Raw genomic sequence first — 6,000 nt, forward strand, 5'->3', positions numbered from 1 at the left:
ACCCACTTTGAAGTGTCGATCTATAGTCTTACGGTCGTACCAGCTTTTCATCTTATCTTGTGCTTGCTCAAGATTTTCATGGGCTAACTCACGGGCTCTGTGTAAACGAGAACGAAAATTTGACACATAACTCAAAATGTCTTTTGCAGGGAGATCACTTAAAAACTGATCTTTTAATACAGCCAACAGACCTCGTGGATTGTGTGCAAAAACAAGATCAGCGGGACTAAACCCAAGTGACTCCTGTCTCACCTCTCTACAGGCAAACAGCAACCAGGGAACTGCATCTACCCAATCCTTACCGGTCTCAAGGCAATATGCGCGCAACATCCCCTTCAGAGTTTGATGATAACGTTCCAGTGCCCCCTGGCTTTCAGGATGATAGGCACTGGAAACATTATGTTGTATGCTAAGCTGTTTCAAAACACGGGTGAATACGCGAGACATGAAATTCGATCCACGATCAGTTTGGATGATTTTTGGCAGACCAAACACAGAGAAGAATTTTAGCAGTTCCTTTAACACAACTTTAGCAGAAATTTTTCGTAGAGGAATAGCCTCATCAGCATGCGCTAGTGGTAAACAAATACAGGTATACAGGTTGTAGAACCAAACACGTTGTTGATGTGCGTTGATCATGCTGAACTTCTTACACTGTCATAAAACTATCGTAGGTGTCTTTGGTCCCAGGACTGGGAAAACAGACGTCTTTAAACCTCTCACACTGTATGAGATAGGACCACCAATTAAGAGCCACGATCACAGAAATCTCCACGATTGTTTCACAATTGGTAATCTTTCATCTGGGACAGCCAAAAAATCGTGCCGTGTATTATGGGTTTAGACAGGTGTAATCTTATAGTATATCAAAACCATTGCTAATAATTAATTGGACAAACCATCACTACAATGCAACACTCACTATCTTATGGTGCGACTCACAAGTGGGTCTTCACCCACAGTTTAAAAACCCTGAGTATGAGAAAGAGTATGTTGTATTGTAATTGAAGTCAAATCTAAGTGTTATGGAGCAGTTTGTCATTATATTCACAGTATTACATGGTTCTTTCAGCGGTTACTACGTTACAGTGCTCTTAAAGTGTCCTGATCAGCTTTGGGTCTTGTGAAGTAATGTAATGAGAATGTGATCAATAGCTTTGTAGTATTTTTGTTACACTGTGGCTGTAATCGTATTAACACATAGGTTAAACATTTTATTCAAATTTGGTAAACAAACTAGTCAATATAATTCATGCTGTGATGCTGGATTAAACCTGGTCAAATGAATTTGTATTGTGTTTTCAATTTTTTATGAGGTTTCTTCATCTATATAAACATTCTCAATATCACCATTGGTTTGCTCAGAGTTTGTTCAGATGATTTTTAAAACTAAATGTTGTGAAAATGCAAGGTGTGTTACACAATTTCAATGGATGGCGTGGGGTCAAAAAGTTTCAACCTTAGATATATAACTGTTGACAAACACACTTAATGTGAGTCACACCCAGTAATTATAATAAGCAGGAATTTCAGTAAGCAGGGTCACCTTAAAGAGCACCAATTATGCTAATAAATTGGCACGTTAGCACGTTATTGCAATATCCCATAGTACATACATGTTATTAAAACTTGAACTAATGCATTGTGAGTCTTATAAATTGCTTACATACCTCACCGATTTCCCACTGTCTGGAAAACGCTCGGTTTAGTTCCTGTCTCCGCCTCCCAAAATGTCTAGTGTAATCGGATTGGTCAGATGACTACTCAACTGTTATTGGTCAACTGGGTTCGGCGTGTGTTTGAAAGGTTACGCCCCTGACTACGCGTGGGTTGACACAGATTCTGACTGAGAGTCACAGCCTCAGAGGCAACGTAAACAAGCGCTATATTTCTCTATAAACGATGGTGTCTGTACTGCCTTACCACTTCAAGCTCGATCCAGAGAGTTCAGTAGGCCGTTACGATATAAACGATCTCCGTCAATGAATGCGATTGGATTTAACTTTTTTAGGTGTCCTTAGCTCTGCCAGAATGCTAAACGAAGACGAAAATGTGTTGCAAAGACATCCAAAAGGTAATTATAACGTACTACATAACTATATGGAAACACCAAATGTAGCACATAGAAAGTATTTGTTGAAATGATTATAAAACTATTTCACTTGTTAACATTATTTTACTATAGTAAAATTTTTATAATAGACTGCTTACATACTATATTACTGTGCAAACTATATGGAAACACCAAATGTAGCACATAGAAAGTATTTGTTGAAATGATTATAAAACGATTTCACTTGGTAATTTCTACATTATTTTACTATAGTAAAATTTATTATAAAAGACTGCTTACATACTCTATTACTGTGCAAACTATATGGAAACACCAAATGTAGCACATATAAAGTATTTGTTGAAATGATTATAAAACGATTTCACTTGGTAATTTCTACATTATTTTACTCTAGTAAAATTTATTATAAAAGACTGCTTACATAGTCTATTACTGTGCAAACTATATGGAAACACCAAATGTAGCACATATAAAGTATTTGTTGAAATGATTATAAAACGATTTCACTTGGTAATTTCTACATTATTTTACTCTAGTAAAATTTATTATAAAAGACTGCTTACATAGTCTATTACTGTGCAAACTATATGGAAACACCAAATGTAGCACATATAAAGTATTTGTTGAAATGATTATAAAACGATTTCACTTGGTAATTTCTACATTATTTTACTATAGTAAACTTAATTATAAAATACTGCTTACATACTCTATTACTGTGCAAACTATATGGAAACACAAAATGTAGCACAAAGAAAGTATTAATTGAAATGAATGTTAGTTCTACATTATTTTACTATGGTAAACTTTATTATGAAAGACTGTGCTATGTTTTTACTTATTAGGTTTTAAGGAGAATGCAACAGGTTCCAGGGCCTCTTACCTGCGTGATTCATCATCCAGGTTTTGCACAAATTGTCTAAATCCCTACACACAGAACATTTATTGTACCGACTATAAGCCTTTGAGGTGCAGGACTAGAGTAAGTTTTATTACATTTTTAAACCAATAACACTAAAGTATCATTATAGTAACAAAGTACCCAAAAGAACAAAAGATGTAACTTTAAAGAAAATATAGTAGTCAGTCAAAAGTTTATTTATTACAAATATATATTTAAATGTTAAACAATATACAAATAAACATACTTTAGTAACCATATTGTGCTCTTTCAAAAATTGTTCAATTCACTTCTTACAGCTATCTATTCAGATAAATGGCATATCAAAGCTTTGTCAGCTGATGCTATCTAAGATGACACTTTAGGGTTATCATCCTGTCGTGTGTTGTTCTCCAGATATGCTTGGAGCTTCCTGATCGGAATGTTGGCTTCCGACGACCCCTGCACTGAAGATGGCATGCAATCACGTCCTCCTTTGAAGGTCTCTCAAACTGTGATGCCAGGTCCATTGGAATCGGGGTTTCCTTCAGCTTATCTTCAAATACCTCATCAAACACAAGCCTGATCACATCATCAACATAACTGTAGAAATATTGCAGTCAATAAATCTTTTGTTTTGATAATTTATTTCCCTGCTTCATACATTAAGTTTTTAATTATGAATGTATTTGAAATAAAACATTACTGCTTACGGTATGTCATTTGTGTGTTTTGGGAACATAGCCTTGTACTTTCCCTCTCCTGCTTTTGTTACGGCTTGGTGACATTGTAATGGATGGCTGCAAGGTACAACCTGTAAAAATATAACCTAATATAAGTAAATACTACCGTACTTTATTTAACACAGTTACTAAAATACTTAAATACCTGCACAGCATTCCAATAAATGGGAAAGTCACATTTTTTGCTGCAAATCTGAAATCTCAGGCTACGGACGGCAAAGGCATCCACTGATGATGGTGATGGAAACATTGTGAAACGATGCTACTGCCTGGGTTCCTATGATTATGCAGAGAAAAAAACTTTGTCATCATCAGTTATACATTTAAGACTGGTAGTGGTTTCACTAGCTAAATACATCATATGTGTGACACACCTTTGCTCCTCATATGCCAGTCTGACTCCTTGTACTGTGTGTTATGATGTTGCATGTTTGCATACAGTGTAGAAGGATGTGTCCAGCTGCGAATCTAGGATATAGACAAATAAAACAAACATGTATTCAGTCAAAAAGACATATTATAACAATAGAGTACAACGACTATAAATCGTTAGACTATTAATCAAAACGTAAATGTATTACATATTACATGGCCCAACATTAGCAACACACATTACGTGTTTACTTCGTTTCAAAATCTAAGAAAGCTTCAAGTAAATACAACAGTAAAATACATATAACTTTAAACAAATCATCTGTACTTAGAGTTTCTTGACTTGAGTTTGATCATGAGAACAAACTTTACCGGTAACAGTTTAGCTGGAACAGCTTAGCAAGTTTGTAAACACGTCTAAATAAACATCGATAAAAACGATAGTCTGCATAATTCAACATACACGTGTGTAAATATGGTACGTTGTTTATGAAATACATTATTACAACACAACACAATTAGCTTGCAAGCTTAGCTCTACACATAGATATATATCTGAGCTCTACAAATTATGTTAATCTCCGGTTACCGGTAACGTAACTTACAGTAAAGGCAAATAATAAACATGAATACTTACAGCCTGTGATCCAGAAGTGCACGGTAATCCAACTTTCAGGAGGAGACGTCGCGCAGCTTCGGTTCATGAGAAGCAGTTATTGTGAAAACTCCGTGAACAACTTCTGACTGGATTTTTCCGGAACCGTATTAAACATGATGTCCTCTGTGTAAGTCCATAAAGTGCTATTTTGCCCTTGCATCTAAAGAGACAGCGTCTACTCGAGAGATTTAATCGCTTAAACAATGAAACAAGAGTTTGCAAACAGGGTCAAAGCAGGGACTCCCAACCTCCGCCATTTTAGCTCTCTTCTGACTCAGCGCTCTCCACCCTCGTCTTTGAGGGCGTACCCAAGCAAAGCAGAGAGGGCTGAACTATGATAATGTTGGTCTTATCTACGTCACCAATCCCAGGAAGTAAACTGTTGCCTACAATCCGAGTGTTTTTTGTAGTCCTCGAACGTTACAGACGATAACTCGCGTCATCGTTTTCTTTGAGGTATGTACTTTTTGAATATCGTTAGCATGTACTAATACAAACTTACACACAAAAGGATGTTTAAAAACGTGTATCTCATAATAGGTGCTCTTTAAGATAATCAGCTTGTTGACAATTGTTTTATTTAATTAAATGTATAACTTTTTTCATTTCAGACTGATAAAACAGTCAGAGGTAGCCTGGGTGCCAGTCGATCTTAGCCCCGCCCACAACATTTTGAGAAACGGGAAGATCGGTCTGGGGTTTCACCGTTGAGGAGCTACTATGCGAGTCCCAAAACTGGCCGACGAATCAAATTGTGAGGGCGGGCTTTATACGATGATGGACAGATGATCAACAGTAACGTATCAACCACGTCACCAAAGAGCATGTGTGTTCAATCTGTTTACAACGAAATGGCTGCCGCTGTAGAAATCAGATGTGTGGATTCTGACATTGAGTCTGTTCTAAAATATATCGACAGAGCATTGATTTTAAAAGAAGAACAGAGATACGCGAGCAAGGCATTTGTTGATGTTTTTGCCGTCCTTCCTACGGGATTTGGCAAAAGTTGTCGCACTTATGAAGGATAATATTTTGTAGTCAGAATGAGTATGAGATCACCTTTTCTTGTGCATGGTGCTTTATCTACGGTAAGTGCCTTTTTAACGTTTTGGACTAAACGCAAAATGTCTATATTGTTTTTTTTTATTATACGTGATATGGGCTTTTATTAATTATATTTTTGCTTCAAAATTAATGCCAACCCTTAAAAACCTGTTGACTATATTTTTAAAACAATTAAACAAGACATTTATTTAAAAAATGAAATGAGTTG

At 36.1% G+C, this 6,000-nt stretch overlaps 2 long non-coding RNA genes across 3 annotated transcripts; one reads left to right on the top strand and one right to left on the bottom strand.

Moving 5' to 3' along the window:
• The first annotated feature begins 1,588 nt into the window (after nt 1–1,588).
• LOC135746472 (uncharacterized) lies at nt 1,589–3,500 on the top strand. Its single transcript, XR_010531577.2, has 3 exons — nt 1,589–2,074; nt 2,920–3,056; nt 3,372–3,500. It is a non-coding gene; the product is annotated as an uncharacterized lncRNA (long non-coding RNA).
• Nucleotides 3,081–5,103, bottom strand: LOC135746471 (uncharacterized). 2 transcript variants are annotated; one of them, XR_012337272.1, is made up of 5 exons: nt 4,707–5,103; nt 4,072–4,165; nt 3,843–3,974; nt 3,668–3,768; nt 3,081–3,520 (listed from the first exon to the last, which is right to left on the bottom strand). It is a non-coding gene; the product is annotated as an uncharacterized lncRNA (long non-coding RNA). The 2 variants fall into 2 exon arrangements; XR_010531576.2 differs by having other exon boundaries at nt 3,081–3,557; nt 4,707–5,102.
• Between the last annotated feature and the right edge of the window lie 897 nt (nt 5,104–6,000).

This window comes from Paramisgurnus dabryanus, chromosome 9, assembly GCF_030506205.2.
Source record: "Paramisgurnus dabryanus chromosome 9, PD_genome_1.1, whole genome shotgun sequence".
NCBI lineage: Eukaryota > Metazoa > Chordata > Actinopteri > Cypriniformes > Cobitidae > Paramisgurnus > Paramisgurnus dabryanus.